This window comes from Argiope bruennichi, chromosome 5 (assembly GCF_947563725.1).
Source record: "Argiope bruennichi chromosome 5, qqArgBrue1.1, whole genome shotgun sequence".
Taxonomy (NCBI): domain Eukaryota; kingdom Metazoa; phylum Arthropoda; class Arachnida; order Araneae; family Araneidae; genus Argiope; species Argiope bruennichi.
Window position 1 is genome coordinate 134,878,546 of NC_079155.1, and position 19,996 is coordinate 134,898,541.

The window sequence follows — 19,996 nt, forward strand, 5'->3', positions numbered from 1 at the left end:
GTTAACCTAAGGGAGCTGATTTCAAATCAGACACTGTTAAATTGAAATACACTTCGATTGAAATGTTAAATTGCTCATGTAATAGCATATCATAAAATTGGCCGTTTGGATACATAAAGATAGATATTCATTAAGTCAGCAGTAAGTATACGGCACTAGTAAAATATAGAATGTTAATATAATATAGATTTGTTCGATTAATGGGAACCAATACGTAGGACTTTAAACCATTTCACATATAAGAAGACTCACATGCACATCGAATGAATTTTTAACTCAGAGTTTACAGGCAGAATTGATAACCGAATAAAAAATTCTGAACAATTTCTCGATAAAAAATTAATTGATGAGCCAAACATTTATTTTGAATGCATAACTGCGATGCACGAAAGATACTTCGTTGAACAAACATTTGTAAACGAATTTCTGCATTTTTCAGAAGAGTTCTAAATAATGTTATCCATCATTTGGAGTTACAATGGAAGCAATCATTTCAAAAATATATTAGCAGCCAAAAATGTTGATTATATTAAATATCATTTCTAATGTGCAGATTTTGATAATCCAATTTTTATCATTTTAATCGATACATTTTAAACTTGGTATAAATCACAAGTTTACGATATCATAGCACCTTTTGAATCTTTGTCCATAATTTGTAAAGACTTCGGGTTCCAAGGTTACGCTTGATGAAACTTCAGAATCGTCCAGTTTTGTTGCAATCACTTCGGTCTAAACATTTTAAAAGACACCTAAAATGAGAAAAAAAAATTAAAATAGAATACATCTATCAATGATATGAAATAGTAGAGAAAAGAGCTTTAGATTCAGGAAAACAAGTTGCTCAAGAATTTTTAAAGATCATAAAATTATGAAACCATTTTTCCCACTGGATCTTGAGTGGTGCAATCTATTAACCCTTCGCTCACAATGTTTGACAAGTTCCTCTATTAACAGTATTTAGAATTTAAAACAAAAATGTTCTCCAAACGGACTTTATAATAAAAAAAAATGAAGCTTTGCATTAAAAAAAATACGATTTTAGTTATGGATTGTTATATTTTAACTTTTATTTATTATAAATTTACGAGTGAGAAATTATAGTAACAAAATAATTTTAATGGAATGCGTGATAACTAGTTATTACGCAAACGAAATATGAAAAATTACACATTTTGAATTACTAAGAGTAATATGTGATTTCTACAGAGAGAAAGTTTTATAGATTGCTCCATTCTCAAGGAGTCGATATCTATATAAAGAAGTCGATCTCCGAGTATGACAAGAATTTCAATTCCGATTGATCTTGTGCCTAATTGTAACGTAAAATGCTGCATCCATTTTAATAAAGTATTTTTTAGCTTCATTACTTTATTAGACCTTCGGGAAATTTGCTGTTTTGAACGAACAAAATAAATTTGTATCCAAATATCCATGTTGTTTTAGAAAATTTACAATTCAAAAACTTACCATGCCCTTGAATTCCTGATGTTTTGATGTCATTGACAGATAATTACGCACATTCAACATCCTTAGTGTAAATTGCCGAGGTACGCAGAACCAAGAAAACAGTTGTCCTTGTGGTGGACGAAAAGTCTTCATTCAGTAAGATGCACTTGTATAGGTCCCAAGTTATTCAATCTATGAATATAATAAAACTAATATTTTTAAGTTTAAATTACGCATGAATGAAGACAAATGATTATACCCTGTCTTCATTTCAGTATAACAATCACCAAAATTCTCGAACGCCGTTATTCGTTTCAGTACCATTCTGAGAAAATACGTCCTGATCAACAAAATTATTACAATTGACTTGTCAGGAGCTGATTAGTCACTCTACAGAGGGAAAATGGCGATTTACTTTTATGTAAATATCATTACAATGTATCGTCTACAATGTTGCTACTTTACTCTCAAATGGAGGTGAATTTGCTTTATTGAATATGAACGTTGAATTTCACTTGATTTAAAAGAATTGAATCCCAGAAGCTTTCTGCTGTTAGTAAAACCGTGTAAAGGGAAGGTAACTTCACGTTCCTATGGACATTACACAACTTGGTTAAATTCATTGTTTTGGCGTTTAAAAGTAATTTTAGAGGAGCATGTTCAAGGTAGAGAGCCCAAGTATTCCTCAAAAACTGTCCTCGTCGTCTTTGTCCATTAGTAGAAGACAACTTAAGAAACAATCGTAGTTTTTCATCTACCGCACTAAATCATATATAGTCTATACAGTTTGGGTTTCTAAACAGTGAGACGATTTGCGAGACTAAACAGTGAAAATGCGAGTATTTCTCCCGTTCTCAATCAACATACCAGATGTTGAGATACGAATGCATTTTAAAAAGGTTTTAAAACTTAATAGATAAGAGAATTGTCAGAAGTGATGAATTTCCAAATGAGTAAGAATGCCTGCATAATAAGAAAAGAGAAATATACTAGAACTTAAACATCTCTTCAATAAAATTATTTAAAAAAATTACAGGCGAATTAAAAATTTTAATTATCCTATACATAATTTTTAAAATTTAATCTTATTCATCGTCCTAGTTAAAATTGCTGATTTTTTTAGACCCATTTAAAGAAGTTCGTGAAAGCAGAAAATATCCCATGTCCATTTTGTTTACTGAGAACGAATCTGGTTTCAAATGTAGGTAAGTAAATAAAATTGCAGTTCTTTTCAAAAGACTTGCTTTTGCTCCATAACTATATTTCTCCAACTATTGATTTAATACCCTCTCCTGTTGAATCAAGATTCGTGAATTTTATTCATGTTGTACTCAAATGTATCACTTGCATCCTTTTAATAAGTCGAATTCAAAATTTGAGCAAAATCGAGTGAAGAAAGTTGTAGACCATATCAAATTAGGGCGACCATATATTAAATCGTCTTTAATTACATTTTGAACTTGATACTCAACTACCAGGTTTTACAAACTATTAACTGGATTTTGGATATTTCTCCAATTTACTTTATAAGCTACGAATTCCAGAATACGCTTGATAAAAGGTGCAAGATGATAGTCATGTCGTTATATTCACTTCTACGTGTTAGCAGGTATCTGAAAAAATTTAATATTTCAATTAGAACAAATATGAATAGATCTATGAAGAATGATAAAATGCAAAGCGCAAAATTAAATTTTGCTTTTTAAACTTGAGAAAATAATTCTAAAATAAGAATTGAAATTAAATTACATTATTTAATCAGACAAATATGCATTCAACTCCCTAGTTAAATTTTTAAAAAAATCCACTTCTCTGCTGGTAATCACACTTACTGGTGTTTAAATATATTTTTAAAACAATTTATCTAACATGTCTTGCTGAAGTGTTGGCTTCTAAATGTTTCTTGGACTGTCCAAGTATTTATTTTAATTACAAAAGTTGAAATTAAGTCAATAATCCTCCATTTAATATTCTGTTATTCTCAATATTAAATTAAAATACTCACTGCCACCTGTCGTCAGCTGTCGTTCAAATTCAGACCATCATGTAGTGACAAAATGAAATTTCGTTTGAAAAACATTCCACTTTCATTCTGTAAGAGAGTAAGTGGAATTTTGTGGATTGTCATAGTTAGATGGTTGAAAAAAATTGTTTTGTGATCTTAATGAACTAGATGTACATCTCATTAGAACTAATATAGGATTTAAAAAAAGCTTTAAAAAAACAAACTATAAAATATTTCATTCGTTCAGTCAGAAAATAAGTTTGCCGAAAGTAAAAGAATCAAAATTACCTGGAAACATGTCTTATTTCAATACAGTAGAAAGTTCTTGGCAGGACAAAAGTTTCATTTTGAGAACGACGACTTGCAAAAAGCTTTCATATGCTGGCTGTTTCGTAGGCGATTGATTTATTTAATCCTTACTTGTACAGAATTTGACCTCCGAATGGCACGTGCTGCAGTACCACCGATTACAACATTGAGAAATTGCTGGATATGCTGCTTCTGTTTTGATAAAGGTTTACAAATAATAATGTTCTTCCCCTTACAGATAAGGGGAAATTTGCCTTCTATAAGACAAAAAAAAAAAGCGATTAAAGAATGTTATTTCTACAATTTTAGTATTATAAAAAAGGAACCGACTATACTTGGATTTAATATTTTGATGTCATCTGTAGCGAGTATTTCATAACATCCAGCTCAGTAGATGCCAGTTCAGAACACGTGTGGAACCGAGAAAGCATTCTCACTTCTGGTGGAGTGTGGTAAGGCTTTATTCAGCAAGAGATGGCTATAGATCAAAACTTATTCCAATCTATACAATACTTAATATAAAAATAGAAAATCGGTTAAATTATTAATCTACATTACGAATGTATTAAGTTATTAAATAAAATGAATAATATCCTATAATCATTTTGGTATGACAATTATCAAAATTTTTGCAACTTACCGATATCGCTTCGGAATCAATGAGGAAACTTTCCAAGCCTTATTCTTGTGTTGAGAAATAGCTGGAAATATTGTTTTTGCTTTGATAGATGTTTCCAGGTAATTACGGATTGCCTCCGTATAGCTTAAGGAGAACTTTCTAAAAATAGATTTGAAAATGCTATGTCTGTTGGGCTATTTCAAGTAATTAAATAATTTTAAAATTTATTAATTATATTTGAAATAATTTAGGAACTGACTGCATACTTCCATTGCCAAAATAAGTAGTCATTTTTAGCTAGAGTTTCACCACATTCAGCATAAATGGGTTCGATTCAGGACATATGTGGATTCATGAAAGCCGTCTTACTTTAGGTGTAAATAGGAAGTCTTCACTCAGAAAAAGAGCAATTATATAAGCAGTAGGTTTTCCAACTTGTATATACCTATAAAAATACAAAAAATGTAAATTAAACAAAGTTACAGTTTAATAATCAAATCCTGTATTCATTTTTGTATGGCAATTATCAATTCTTACTACTTACTAATACCATTATGAGAAAATATTTGCCATCATACAGATTGCTGATAGAGAATCTGACAGAAACTGAAGTAGTCACTCTGCAAATATGACACTTACACATCGCCTATGAAAATATAAAAATTTATATTATTAAATCAGATATACTTGCATTCAACCCAAATACAATTTTTTTTTTAAGTTAACAGCAATTTAATTCTCTATTGATAATGTAACTACTCGCAGTATTTTAAATGCATTTGTAAATCTATTTTAACATGTTATTGATATTACTAAAGTGTTATTTCCTTAATGGTAGTAAGTTTATGCAAGTGTATTTTAAAGACATAAAAGGAGGATTGATAAATTAATTCAACAATCATTGATTATACTTAGGATTACAGTACTGTTTCTCCGTCAAGCGCCGTTAAACGTCCTCCAAACAGAGAGCACTATATAGTGACAAGATGAAATTTTATTCGAAAAACATTCAATTTCCTTCTGTAAGAGTGCAAATAATGTTTTCTGGATTGAAGTATTTTGACGTTAAAAACATTGCTTTGTGATCTTAATGAACATCTCATTAGGAGTAAAAAGGCTTGAAAATTGTTTAAGAAGCAATAATAAAATGTTTCATTCTCCGAGAAAATAAATTTCCGGGAAGCGAAAGACTAACAGTATTACCTGGAAACATTTCTTGTCTTGTTTTAGCACTAAGTGGTTCGTTACTTGCCTGGCAACATTTTCCTGGGGAGGACGGCTACATGCAGAAGGCTCTCGCATGCTGGCTCCATTCTGTGGCGTCTGATTTATTCGGCCCTTTACAGAAATTGATGTCAGAATGGCCCGTTTTTCGATTCAGCCGATTCTTATGTTGAGAAAAAGATGGGAATGCTGCATATGTTTCGATAGATGTTTCTAAGTAATAATGTTTTCTCTCCTTATAACTTGCAACTCATTCGACTAGAAGAATAAATAAAATGATTACAGGATGTCATGTTTTCGCAATTTTAGTATTATAATCAAGGAACTAAATGGATACTTAGATTTAATATTTTGATGCCATCTTTAGCGAACTTTTCACAGCATCCAGCGTAGTTCATGTCAGCTCGGAACACGAGAGAGAACCAAGGAAGCAATCTCACTTCTGCTGGCGAGTCGCAAGCCTTTAGTCGGCAAAAGGTTGTTAGTGTTCTAACCTATATATACTTAAGTGTCCACATTAGTAAGGTTACAATTATTTAATAATCACATTGAATGATTGTATTCTATATTTTGGCATGATAATTAACAAGATTCTTTTAACTTACCATTATCTATCATTCTGATGTAGTTTCTTGGTCATCCAAATTGCTAGTTGATAGAATTTGTGACAAAAACTGAAAAAAAGTCATTCCATAGACGAGGGTTGGGGGAGGGTACCATTGTTCCTATTAATAGCATCAAATACATTTAATAATGTATTCACATGATTCGACAGAAATGTTCTGGTGCAATGAAAGCAGTTTAAATTTAAGCAACTTCAAGTTCCTGCTATTTTCACCACCAGAGTTTACATTTATTCTCTTCCCAGCTACTATTAATGAACAGACAAACCAATGATGTTCTTCTGTAGCAAGGGACATACCAAGTATTTCCAATATAATTCTGACAGTTATCGTTGCCAAAGAGCCACTAGTATGGAATATCAAGAAATTACGAATATTTCTGTTATTCTCAATCATCATACCAGAAGAGCAGATTTACACTGAATTTTGAAAGATTTCAAATGAATTGAAACATCTTCACGCAGAATACAGTTATAAGATGAAAACTTCCCAAATCAATACGTGCTTCTACAATAAGTGAAATTCCCTGCTGTTAAAATTGGATATTTGATGCATGATTTCTTTTCAAGTAATCTTTACAGACCAATTTCTGTTAGAATTTAATTGAACTAAATTGTTTGGTTTTGAACTGGACTGGATTGTTTGAGTGTTTTTGAATTCCAGTTTTTACACTAATTTTATTCTTTGTCTTAATGGAACTCGCTGGTCTTTTTTGTAATAGACGACTTGGCTATCTGTGCAGAAATTTTATTTCGCAATGACTACATCTTGCTTATTATAAATACATTTGATTTTAAATTCGGCCTTTAAGATCAGTATTTCACTTTTTACATGTATACCCGATCCTTAAGATTTTATTTCATTACCATCGCTTAGAACTAAAGACAAACAAAAATCCATTTTTTTTTTTTTAAATCGGCCCCAATTGTTTAATCTAATTCAATTACATTTGCAAAAATTCTCTAGCTCCTTTTGTCAACTTTATCCATTCATTCATTAAAAAATTTAAATTCGCATTCAATATTTCATCGTTAAAACTTCTAAGATTTGATGTATTACAATTCGAAAACGGGTTATATAGAATTAAAAATATTGTTTATAAATTCGGTACGAGTAGCAATTTAAATATTTGCTAAATGTACTAAATCACTAATTTTTTGACATAGTTACTATATCAAAAACGACTTGTATGTTTTGCACCTCAAATATTCGTTTCTTATTATGGCTGATGGATTTGCGAAACTGAATCGAACTAGTCTTCAGGGAATATCAAACAAAATGTTCCTTCAACTAGGGGAATGGCAAACATATGAAAAGCCAAAACAACGAAGCAAGGCTAACTTTATTACAGGTTAGAGGAATCCATGAAATTCAAATGAAACAAATAATGATTAAAAATCACGAAGAGATTAAATATTTGGAGAAATTAAATTTGGATAAAATATGCATCATAAACACGTAACTGTAGCAGTATTGGACGACAAGAGTAGCGAGTTAGAATTCAAAAAGTAATTAAAAGTGAACATTAACACTGGGGTTCAGAGGGGATTTTGAAAATTAAATTGTTAAGAGACTGCTAATTTTTCTATTTCCATCTTCAGTAGGAGTGGTGAATGTAATGCTAAGTTAGTAATTTTCTTTTTATGAACTAGTATTTCTTATTCAGGTTCAGTCACGAAGATGATAAAATGAAACAAAAGGGGTTCTTGCCAGTCAAGCAAATTTTTTTTTATCTGAAGATGTACTTTAATTCATTCTTCCCATCATAAACTGCGAGTCGTTAAAATGCATGCCCTTTCTTTCCATATCATGAAGAAATTTAAGAATATTCTGCCATCAACATAAAATGGCATTTGATTAGACAAATCTAATCGCGAGGAATTCTATTACAAAATGAAAAGTTCAAGCTTCATTCTGGTTTGAAAGTCGAGTGCACGGTGGGAATGTGGTTACATAAACACAATTTTATCAGATAAAAATACAGAATTGGTGAGACTGCAAAAGAAAATATTCTTAAGAGATTAATAACCTCATTTTAAATCTTCGAACCGGTTAATTCCGATATATATTCTGTTTCTCATTTTACTTTTTCAATGAAACGTTTCGAACGATGTTCCTGAATTCTGACTTTCCCAGCATTAAAATATTTCCAACGAAGAAAATCGTTGTAATCAGCCTTAGATGAATGACATAAGCAATTCTTTCGCACAAAATTCTATACTTAGTTCTCTCACTTAGTATTTTACACTTCCCCCATTTTCTTTCACACTCACACACACTATCCATACAGCTATAAATCCACAATTCTCACATTTCCCACATCGCCAACATAAAAACAGTTACAATTCTCGCACCCATAAACTTATCCACGCCATCAACCCCACCACGAGTCTGCAGCTCTCTCTTTCATGCATTACCCACGCCGTCACCACCACTACGAGTCTGCAGCTCTCTTTCATACATTACCCACGCCGTCACCACCACTACGAATCTGCAGCTCTCTCTTTCATACATTACCCACGCCGTCACCACCACCACTACGAATCTGCAGCTCTCTCTTTCATACATTACCCACGCCGTCACCACCACCACTACGAATCTGCAGCTCTCTCTTTCATACATTACCCACGCCGTCACCACCACTACGAATCTGCAGCTCTCTCTTTCATACATTACCCACGCCGTCACCACCACCACTACGAATCTGCAGCTCTCTCTTTCATACATTACCCACGCCGTCACCACCACCACTACGAATCTGCAGCTCTCTCTTTCATACATTACCCACGCCGTCACCACCACCACTACGAATCTGCAGCTCTCTCTTTCATACATTACCCACGCCGTCACCACCACCACTACGAATCTGCAGCTTTCAGGTGTACATCACAATGGCTTAATTCAACATCGAACCAAACATCTAGTTGAAAATGGTACGCAAAAGCTCGTAAATTACGATCCTAGTGCTGTTTTCCCATTTAGAAAATGGAATGCCGAGTTGATGCAGGATAGTAGACACGCAATTTTCTCAAGAACATAACTGCTAAAATTCCTTACAATCACCTGTTACATTTTGTACAGCTTAGTCTACAAATTTATCAGTATTAAAAAATTTCCTCTAAACATCGTACCTAACAATTCAAAGACTGACAGCTCGTAATTTTGAGATGACTTTGCTTCTTTGATAATTCATTTTAACTCAACGAAAAGACAAATTAGACGTTGGATTAAGTATTATTTGTATCGAATAATGTAAAACTTGTTTCATATGAAGGATGAATTAGTGAATAGGAATTAAAAAATTGAACATTGATATTTCGATGCAAGAGGACTCGAGGGCACATTATGGGACATTTCCTTTACGTTATTACGGTTTTCTTTCTTAAATTACAATTAGATTATTCAAACTTTCTATAGCAGAAACGATACCAAATGCATTTTCTTAAATTTCAATCAATAAAGACTCGAAATTTAATGATAAGGGAATTGACTTCATAGCGGGAATGGTTTAAATAATATTAGAGCCGAAATGTTACGGTAGTTCATTAAGCAATAACATGTAAAGAATTTTAGAGTTCAATAATTAAGATAAATACTGCGAAAATGGCCATTAAATAGTACTAAGTAAAGAGTGCTGACATGCATACTAATAAATGTTAACATAATTTATGTTTAACTCAAACCGGAATGAATTACCTTAATTTTAATAGCATTAAAATTTCAAACCAAGAGAATGGCTGAAAGACATTTTAAAGCAATACATGACTAATTATTTCAAACAGCAAGGAAATTTTGTTTAGGTTAATGAGCGGCAATTTAAATATGCCTAATAGATAGCATGTATGGAATGGTTAAGTTCAATTCTTTACCTATCGTTAGTATTAAACAACTAACCAACGCCTTATAAAACGATAGAAAATTAGAATTCCAACGATACTTTCTTATATTCATTTGCCTCATCTAGAGTATTAGAGAGAAATTTACTTAAGAATTAGTCAAAAGTTAATTTCAATACTACTGTCATTTCCGAAAGCAAATCAAAAGTTTTTTTTTTAATTTCTTGCCAATAATAATTGCTATGGTTTCATTATCATTCATATGTCATCTATAGTTTTACTAATATATTCTTAAGTATTTAACAGTTTTAAATATATATTCAAGAATTTTATTTCTCCATCTATAATGCAAAAATTTAAGACTTCATTATTTAGGTGGTTTTTCATATGCTTACCATTTACTTTGTTCGAAAAACATTTTATCTTTCATCCTAAAAAAAAAAATTCTTTGATTCAAACATCAAATATATATATATTTAGGTGCAATTCATACAGTCGTCTTTTGAAAAAGTAATTGAATCTACCCGCAGAATAAACAAAATTTTTTTTCAAGAACTTAATTTATGTAATCCGTGATTTTCCATAACAATTCGCAAGCAAAAATTTGAAAAGCAGCACGCACACTGAATGTCATGAATAAATCGATTCTATTTGAATAAATTGAAGCCATAAAAAGGCTGGATTCCGTGGAAACAAAGTATTGTAAATAAGTTAGATAGGAAACTTCAGATGAATTAGACATATCCCGAAATGAAGTGACAGAACTTTATTAAAGTTCTTAGAAGAATATTATAATCAATACTAATTAAATGAGCTAGTTCACTAATCAAATATTGGCAATGGACTTTACTTCTGAACCAAGAATATAAATAAAAAATTCCAACTTAATTTTAGATTTATTCTGAAAAATCTACCACCACGATTTAAATATTGATATTAGTAAAATGCTTTTTAATTTCTAGGGAATTTCACTTATCGCAGAGTTAACTGCCTCTACGATTTCAATTTCATAACTAGACTCAGTTTTCCATTTAAGAATTAGTAACTTATTGGAATGAAGAATCTGAACCTCTGGTTTCTGAATGAGCAAGGAAGAAGTATTCTAATCATCAAATATCCTACAGAGGTAGTTTCCGGACAGCTAGATACCACAATTATATAGACATATACCTGGTTAGTTCAATACAACAGAAGGAAATCCACATGAAAATACTTTCCTCCGTTAACCATAAGTGACATGGCTTGTAGAAATAGTGATTAGTATTACTTTTTGATGTCAGCTTGAACTGGAACAGGATTTTCAATTCCAAACTTGGAAGAATGCCACTTGCTGGAACGATGGTTTCAACTTATGCACGATTCATCACATAGCAAGTGTTGGACATAATGATGCAGATGCCGCTTCTACTTTCGAATACAAATTATCGTAAGCAGAAGAGCTGTCAAAGATTATGGTTAATCGTTGCGCAGATAATTAATGGTCAATATTTGAGTTAACACAACATTTAAAAAATGATTTAAGGAAATTTGAAAAATATTTTAATTTAATTATAAGAATATATTAAGTATCCGTATGTACAGAAGTACAAACAATTGCTTTGAATGAGAAAAATCTGGAATTTTAACAATTATGAATTATATTTAACACTAACTCTTTGCAATTTTTACGATTTTTTTTATAGTTGAGCAGCAGCTTAGATGGTAAAAGTCAAGTTTAATTTGATTTAATCTTAATTTAGTTGAATTATTTAATTTTATATTAATATTCTATTTGAAAGTAGATAACGTATCTGATAAATTTGTACTGCAATCAGAATACAAAAGCGTCATACGAGCTGATGCACCTTCCTTAACCAAGTAACTTTTGCACTAATGGAAGAATGATAAATTACGAACTAAAAATAATTTCATTAATACGGGTGATTCAACAACTACTAATTGAATTCAGAACAATTAAATATTCTATATTAGAGTAAATTCACAAAGCAAACATTAGAATGTCATGAAAATATGCAAGCATTTTATTTTACAGAAATGCTCTCGAATTACATTTTACATTGTGCCATAAAAATGTGCTTACATTAACATCTTGCTAAGTCAAGAGAAAAAAATGGTCCATTGAGATAAAAGTAACAATGCAACACAGAATGGAAATTGATACATAAACGTTTTTAAAACTTCAGCTTAATAGTCTGAAGCTAAGAAAAGCATGGGTTATTGAAATAAGAAAAGCGCATATCTTGCATTGCATTGTGGTTCTCTTATGTATTCAAAGCAATATTGTTAAACTAACATACTTTCCATAAATTGCGAGGTATAATCGTGCCATTATGCACAAAACGCAACGCTATTCAGACAAGCGATTGGACCCGTCTCTATGAAGACAAATTTTACTCTTTTTAGAGGAGCAGTCTCTGACAAATAAAGTCCCCCCTCCAAAACTTTAAATGATAAATCTGAATTTTCGGGTGTATTAAAATAATTGGAAGTTAATGCCCTCAATAATTTTAGAACATTTTGCATAAAAATACAGGAACTAAAGTATTAACTTTTCGCTTATATCAATTTTATTATGAATTTTCTTTCATTTCAGTTTTTCAAATTTAATTTTAAGAAATCATAATATTTTACACTCATTAAAAAATAAATTCTTTAAGTTCATGAAGTCATTCTCTTGTTTCCACTTTTAAATCTATAAAAATGACAAACTTTGGATAGGCATCAAAGAATAACTTTTACATTTATTGAAAACGGGCTGGTTTTTCTGTAAAATTACTGCATAGAAGGCAATGACTGAGGTAACACGACTAGACGAAGACAATACAGACGATTCAATTTCGAAATACTGTGATACAATTTTTTGAATAAAGGTTCAAAATTTTAAGAGAGTTTTTCCCAAAACAATGAGGCAAATAATCATTAGGGATTGAAAGTGTTTGAAATGAATAAAGCAAATTAAAAAATACAACTTCAGGTAGTATTTGCTAGTAATAACCGACAAGAAATATAATGAAAATAGAAAGAGACTTCAAATAAACAATTCTAAAAGGAATACATTGTAATGCAAAAAAAATATTAGGTTACCAATTCTATAAAGGAAGAATTTTTTTGGCAGAAAAGAATTTTAATGTAAAGTTCGTAATACACAATGCATTGTAAAATTTAACTTTTGAAAAGTTATGTTTACAATAAGACAAATTTGTACAATTAAATGCTTAAATTCAACTATTTTTATGAGTGACTTGCAGTTTTAATTACCAAACCATTAAGATAAATCAAAAAACATTCAAGACAGTCGTAGCACACTTTTTGAAAAGGCTATATTGTTGAAATATTAAATACTTTACGTATTTCTACGTATTCTATCTTCGTCAATCTGAAAACCTGAAAGTAAACGAACTAAGTATTTTTTGGAAACACTTTATAGGAAACTTTACTTATTGGTTAGATCTACTTTTCTAAGCAAAAGAGAAGTTTTAAATTATCATAGGTTTCATTTATGAAACATTCATACACAAACTTAAAGTCCATTCTAATCAAATTATTTAAAATTTCCTCTGATGTAAAGTTTTGAAAAATAGTCAGATTTAGTAGAAGTGGCCGAACGAAATACCGTCACATCGTGACGAAATATTATAACTTGCATTCATTTTTCAATAATGAAAACATCCATTATAACTTCTTTCAACGATTCTCATAGTTTTTATTTCCATAATTATAAATGAAATTTTTTTTGAAGTTGCAATAAACCTTTTTCAAATAAGATTTCATTATCTTTTTATTACTATAAATAAATGAATTTTATGAATTCCAATTCTTAAATACTTGAACTATAAATATAGATTAATAATTATGGAGCTTTTATTGCAATGGTCATTCCGATACATTTTCCCGTCAGAATATACAATTCTTGTTATTGGACATACAGCTATGGTTTGGAACAATTACAATAAATAGAAATGACTGCCTACTAAAAAGTTTTTTTCTTTTATCAATGACAATGCCGAGTTAATTCGATATTTTCAAGTTGGGTAGTCTCAAGCAGATGAATTTGAGTTCGTCATCCTCAGATTTTCCAATATAAGAGTATCATTTTTGCTACTTTTATTGTGCAGAATAAAATACAATCATTTATAACTATCCTAATAAGTGAGTGCTATATTGAAAGTTCAGATGAACTGAAAGGCTCTTTAGCTAAATTTCAGACGTTTCTAAAATCAACATTATAACACTCAGAATGAAAGAGCAAAGAGAACGGAACTAAGCTAACATATAAATCAGATAAAGTGTTTAGAATATGTGTAATATCGATTGCCTGAAACATTAAATTTCTTTTCTTCTTGACAATTAAATAAATCTGAATCCATCATTGAAGTAATTACCCCATTAATGAAGTGCTTAGATAATAGGAAAGAAGTTTTTGAATAAACTATGGGTTATCGAGTATTGTGCATACTTTTGCTCCAGATACTGTTTTTAACCATAAATATAATTCAAAATTCTTTAAAATAGAAGCAGATGGTCACATGCAGCTATGAAAAATTTGTAGTTATGAAGTAAATTATTTGTAGTAATCAGCCACAAAACTTTGTGGTAATCTTGCTACGTAAAATAACAGTTCAATCAATAATGGTTTCATTTGTAGTTATTCAAATGTCAATCTCTGTAGACAAGAAATTGTTGCTTCCGATTTAAAGTGTTTTATGAACTATTCTCCGTTTTTGCCGAGCTTTGATAACAATAAAATCTTACGTGTCGGAAGTGAAAATTCACATTATATTCCATCAAATAGATAAAATTTTAATTTTAGAGAATTTCTGTAATATACTTCAGTACAAATTTTACTATTTTCAGCACAAAATTCTTTAAAATAAGCAGAATTCCCATGAGTTAATAAAAAAAGTGACTTTGCTTTCAGAATTGATTTTTTAATTTATTGACCAAAATATTACATTTAAAATATTTGTTTGACAATTAATTTTAATATAAAAAAATCATTCTGTTCGCTCAGCCAAAACAAAGTTCACAAAAACAAATAATTTATGTTTCAGATTTTATATTTGAATGCTTTAACAAAGAATTCCCAAAGCGGTAACAAAAACTTTTCTTTCAGAGTTAAAAATTTATTTATTCTTCTAGCGAACGAAGATGTCATGTGTATAAAATTGATCTTTCGCCAGTTGCATGGATTAGGGAACACATTTAAAAAAAGAATGTCCGAGTTTAAAATAGTTGCAACATTCCGATTTTTCAAAAAAAAAAAAAAAAAAAAAAAGACATTTAATGTAAACGGATATTTTAGCAAGAAAAAATATTCTACAATAGACGTAAAACGACAAAACAGTTTATATTCATTATTAGACTTAAACTAATTTGAAACAACAGAACTTACCATCAAAATACTAAGAAGTTGCTTAATAACGCAAAAGATACTAAATTATAAAATATATCTATCCCAGCACAATTCAAAATATTCAAGGTTTAACAAAAATCATTTAAAAAAATTATTCTAGCATGCAAAGAACTACAAAACGAAAACTGATCAATCTTTTGAAACTTTTAAATAGTAAAGATATTGACGTGTTTTATAAATCCTTCTCTTCTTCCAAAGATCTATGCAAGGTGGCTCTGCAGCTAGCTTGGATATTTCTTTTAAATAAAGAACAGTTTTCCAAATTTGAACCCGGAAGAAGCACGCATAAAGTATATGAATGTTGCTTAAAAACCAATAATTATTGCTATAAATTTAAAAATAAATCTGCCAGCTTTGGTTGAATATTAGGAAAATGTGATAAAAAGATTATTTATCTTTCATTCAACAAATGTCATTATTTGAGGAATTTTTACTTTAAGAACTGTAAAAAAAAGAAATGGTTCCGATGCATAGAGGTCAATGAAACAACATACTGACATCTGATTTTTTTAAATGTTTGCTTATCCTCTCTGAAACTTTTGAATAGACTTCTTAAGATTCTCAGAGTATATGTTTTGAGTTAGGAACATATTTTAAAAGTATAAGGCGAATTGAATTTTTTTTAAATAATTTAACCACTCATTTCATCATATCTTTATATCACTGAGTTGTTACTAATATCCCTTTTTTTGATGAAGATAGCATTAATCTGAAATAATTTAGGTCATTTCATATTTTTCAACTTAGTATTTTAGATTCTATCATTTTTTATATGGGATGGACCTTGTAATTTTGAGCTCCGATGATGAGCGTAATCCCTCTTGTAGTCCTCTCTCTCCAAAATTCTGCATATTTGCAATAGCTATTTAGCGTTCACTCGGCCTGCATTAACGATGAATCTTTAGTAGAATCGAATTTCGAAACTGGATCCTTCCAATTCCGTGGGAGAGACCCTACCACTAGGCCACCGTAGTCCCCTAAGGAAGTCATGCAGGAATATTTGCGAAGGTTAGCTGAAATTAGAAACGAAATATTTTCATCTTGTTTCTTCATTAACATCTATGTTGCTTACCGTTTTTTTTTGTTTTTTTTTGATACCCTTGACATAAAATTCCGGTTGATAATATTTAAAGTAATCATCTTATTTACATTAGGAGCACAGACCACCTTTATTTCGTCTTTCGCTAGTTTTGGTAGATTTATTTTTAAATTTGCGCAATAATTGTTGTTCATTTAATAAAATTTATATTTCTTGTGGATGCACCTTCCGGGTTCGAATTCGAATAACATTTTTTGTAATTTTTTAAAATTCCTCGTTCTTGCTGCAGAGCCGCTTTTTATAAATCTTTGGAAGAAGAGAACAATTTATGAACACTTTCTACCTCATACAACTTGATAAAGTCTCAGAAAATGATTAGTTTTTTTTATTTTGTGATTCTTTGCATGGTGAAGTATATTCGCTTTAACGTTCAGATATAACCCTCCTTATGATGGATTGTGCGCATATTGAAGCCGAAGTCGCAGCAAGTGACACTCTCCCATGTTGCTTATTTAAAATCCAATACTAGTTCCTCGATGTCGTGACAAAACGCCATCACGCCATATTAGGTCTTTAAGGATGACGGCTAAAATTTTGGATATTGTCGTCTGTCGCACTGGACTTCACTGGGTATGTCTATTAGCTGCTCGGAGGCTGTTTATGCGGAATATTCGTACATCATGGATATTTCTTCATTGTTTAATCGGAATATTAGAGTTCAAAAATTAACGCGTTAAGATCCTTCGTTTAGTTCAAAATATCATATAATTCAAACATTCATTCTCGTATAGGAATAAGAATTATAAAACTAGAATGACCTTGCAATAAAAAAAATCCTTAAAATTAAAATTTCTTTCCTTGATTTAGAGTATTCTCTCAATTTGAATTAATGTAATTTTCCAAAATGAATCTCAAACTAAAATTCAGTTTTATTTTTAGCAACGCCTTCTATTTCTCAGCGCTAACTGAGTGAAAAGTCCATCCATTAAATATTATATTTGTCCAAAGTATTTAACTTAATTTCGCGTATAATTTCAACTCGGGATATTACTAATGCATCTCTAATGCTTCAATTGACTTGTTTATAATTTTTCTAGTTTAGCTTTCCCCGAGCTTAGTTTTTCAAATGCAATAGAAACCTTCAGTATATGTCGTTATTCAAAGCTTCATTTATGAATTGGTGAATTACAGGTCACTTAAAATCTTAATTGAACTCGTAACCTACTTAAGTTTATTATCAGTTTATTCATTATTTTATTAAAACGCGATATAAATTTTACCGGAAGAAAAATCTATAATTTCAGAATATTTTATTGAATTTGTAACTGCGCATAATTAGCATATCAATTAATGAAGCGACAAATTGTTACTAGAAATGTTCAGTAGGCTTGTCTGGTTCTTAAAATAGTTTCTTATTTTATTGTAATCTTGATATTCTTATTCTATATAGCTTCTTAATTATTTGGGACACTTGCTATTTAATTATATACTTGAGGCATTGAAGCCTTTATGATTTTTGCATGTAAAGTTAATACATTAAATTGCATATACTCTTAATTGTGGAGTTAAAAATTCATTTATTCGATGCGCGTGCGAGTCTTGTTTGTGAAGTGGTTTAATGTCCTATGTATTAGTTCCCCTTAATCGAACAAATCTATTGTATTAAAATTCTATATTTTAATAGTGCCCTATACTTATTGCTGATTTAGTGAATATCTATTTTCTTTCTGTATCCAAACGGTGAATTTTATGATATGCTATTACATAATTTAACATTTCAATCGAAGTGTATTTCAATTTAACAGTTTCTGATTTGAAATCAGCTCCCTTAGGTTAACTATAAACTTAATTTGTTGAAATTTAGAGAAAATATATTTGATCTTGTATTCACTTTTTGGTAATTTTTGAATATCAAATCATAGAAACTAAAGATGCAATAAAACTAGATTCGTGCATCCAAATATCGCTTTCACATTTAGAAATCGTATTTAGACTTGATACAAATTAAACGTAATCCACCTTTTCAGAATGCACCTTTATTGTAACCAACGGAGCTATCAAAGTGCATGACCCGGTTTTGACAGCTGTCAGTATTTGTCCCGATTATGGGAATGTTTTAAATTTATAAATTGGTAAGTTAAGCAGAATGTAGGAAGTTTTTGCATGGAATCTACAAAATTATGGCTGTTGAATAAATCGCAAATCCTGCATTACTATTAGCCTGCTTTAACTCGATATCTCATCAAAACTAGGAATATCGACCCTTGGTTTTTGAACATTTTATGTAATCGATTTGGGCATAAAATGTTCATAGAAATATTTTTCGAACTTGGGCTGTAGGATGCATTTTATCCTCAGATTGAGAGGTGCATTATGTGAATGGGAAATATTGCATTGATATATATTGACATGCGATGGATGGAGTTAAATCAATATACTTAAGAGATAGTTGTATGTGAAACAGAAACCGTGCGAGATCATAGTAGGCAAGTACAATGCTAGTCCCGACTCTATTGTAATGTGGTGCGAAAGCGCTGTGGATTAATTGCTCATACTCAAAAGTTGTGGTGTGGGCCTGGTAGCAAAAATGTCTGATAATCGCTTATCGCGTAATTGGATATTGTATGCAATTATGAGTGAGAAATGCATGTGAAAGCCGAGGACTGGTTGTGTGGGGGTGCCGGCGTGAGAAATGTGAAATCGTGTTAGGTTTGGTGGCTTAGGTAATGAATGCGAGGATTCTGAGCTTTTTGTTGGGTGTGCGTGAGCTGTGGAATCGTGTCGGGTTTGGTGGCGTGGGTAACGAGTGCGAGAACTGTGGAATCGTGTCGTTGTTTGGTGGCGTGGGTAATGAGTGGGAGAACTGTGGAATCGTGTCTTTGTTTGGTGGCGTGGGTAATGAGTGGGAGAACTGTGGAATCGTGTCGTTGTTTGGTGGCGTGGGTAATGAGTGCGAGAAATGTGGAATCGTGTCGTTGTTTGGTGGCGTGGGTAATGAGTGCGAGAAATGTGGAATCGTGTGTACGAGACTGTGGAGTCGTCGTATGGAGGCGGTGTAGGAAATTTGTGTGCGAGATGAATTGTGATTGTAGTGTGGCCAGTGTGTGTGCTTATGAGATGGAGTCATCGTGGTGACAATGTGGCCTGTGTGTGTGATTTTGTAAGAATTATTGAATTAATTTCTGGAAATTAGAATTTTAAAGGAAAGCAACTTAGAAAATTAATCTTCGTGAAGAATATTTTGGTCTTGGAAGGAAAAAAGGACGAAACAATGGGGCATCGGTTAAGAATTTAAAACGCCAGTAGCCATTGGGAATAATGGAAGAACAGAATGTCTACTCAGTTTTAAAATTAACTGAATTTTAAATAATAAAAACTTTACTTTTGTTAATATTAAACGCACTTTTGTATTTGAATTTCACTAATTTATAGGTTTTGGAAACTGTGAGGAAGTTTTTAATTAAATAGATTTAATTGTC

The 19,996-nt window shown here is 31.0% G+C and overlaps 1 long non-coding RNA gene across 4 annotated transcripts; it reads right to left on the reverse strand.

Moving 5' to 3' along the window:
- Positions 1 to 473: 473 nt before the first annotated feature.
- LOC129968174 (uncharacterized) lies at positions 474 to 15,588 on the reverse strand. 4 transcript variants are annotated; one of them, XR_008784380.1, is made up of 11 exons: positions 15,458 to 15,588; positions 6,212 to 6,331; positions 5,944 to 6,109; positions 5,586 to 5,864; positions 4,927 to 5,028; positions 4,649 to 4,827; positions 4,404 to 4,541; positions 3,743 to 4,275; positions 3,455 to 3,541; positions 1,471 to 1,641; positions 474 to 752 (listed from the first exon to the last, which is right to left on the reverse strand). It is a non-coding gene; the product is annotated as an uncharacterized LOC129968174 (long non-coding RNA). The 4 variants fall into 4 exon arrangements; XR_008784382.1 differs by having other exon boundaries at positions 3,743 to 4,265; positions 5,586 to 6,109; XR_008784379.1 differs by having other exon boundaries at positions 5,586 to 6,109.
- Positions 15,589 to 19,996: the final 4,408 nt, after the last annotated feature.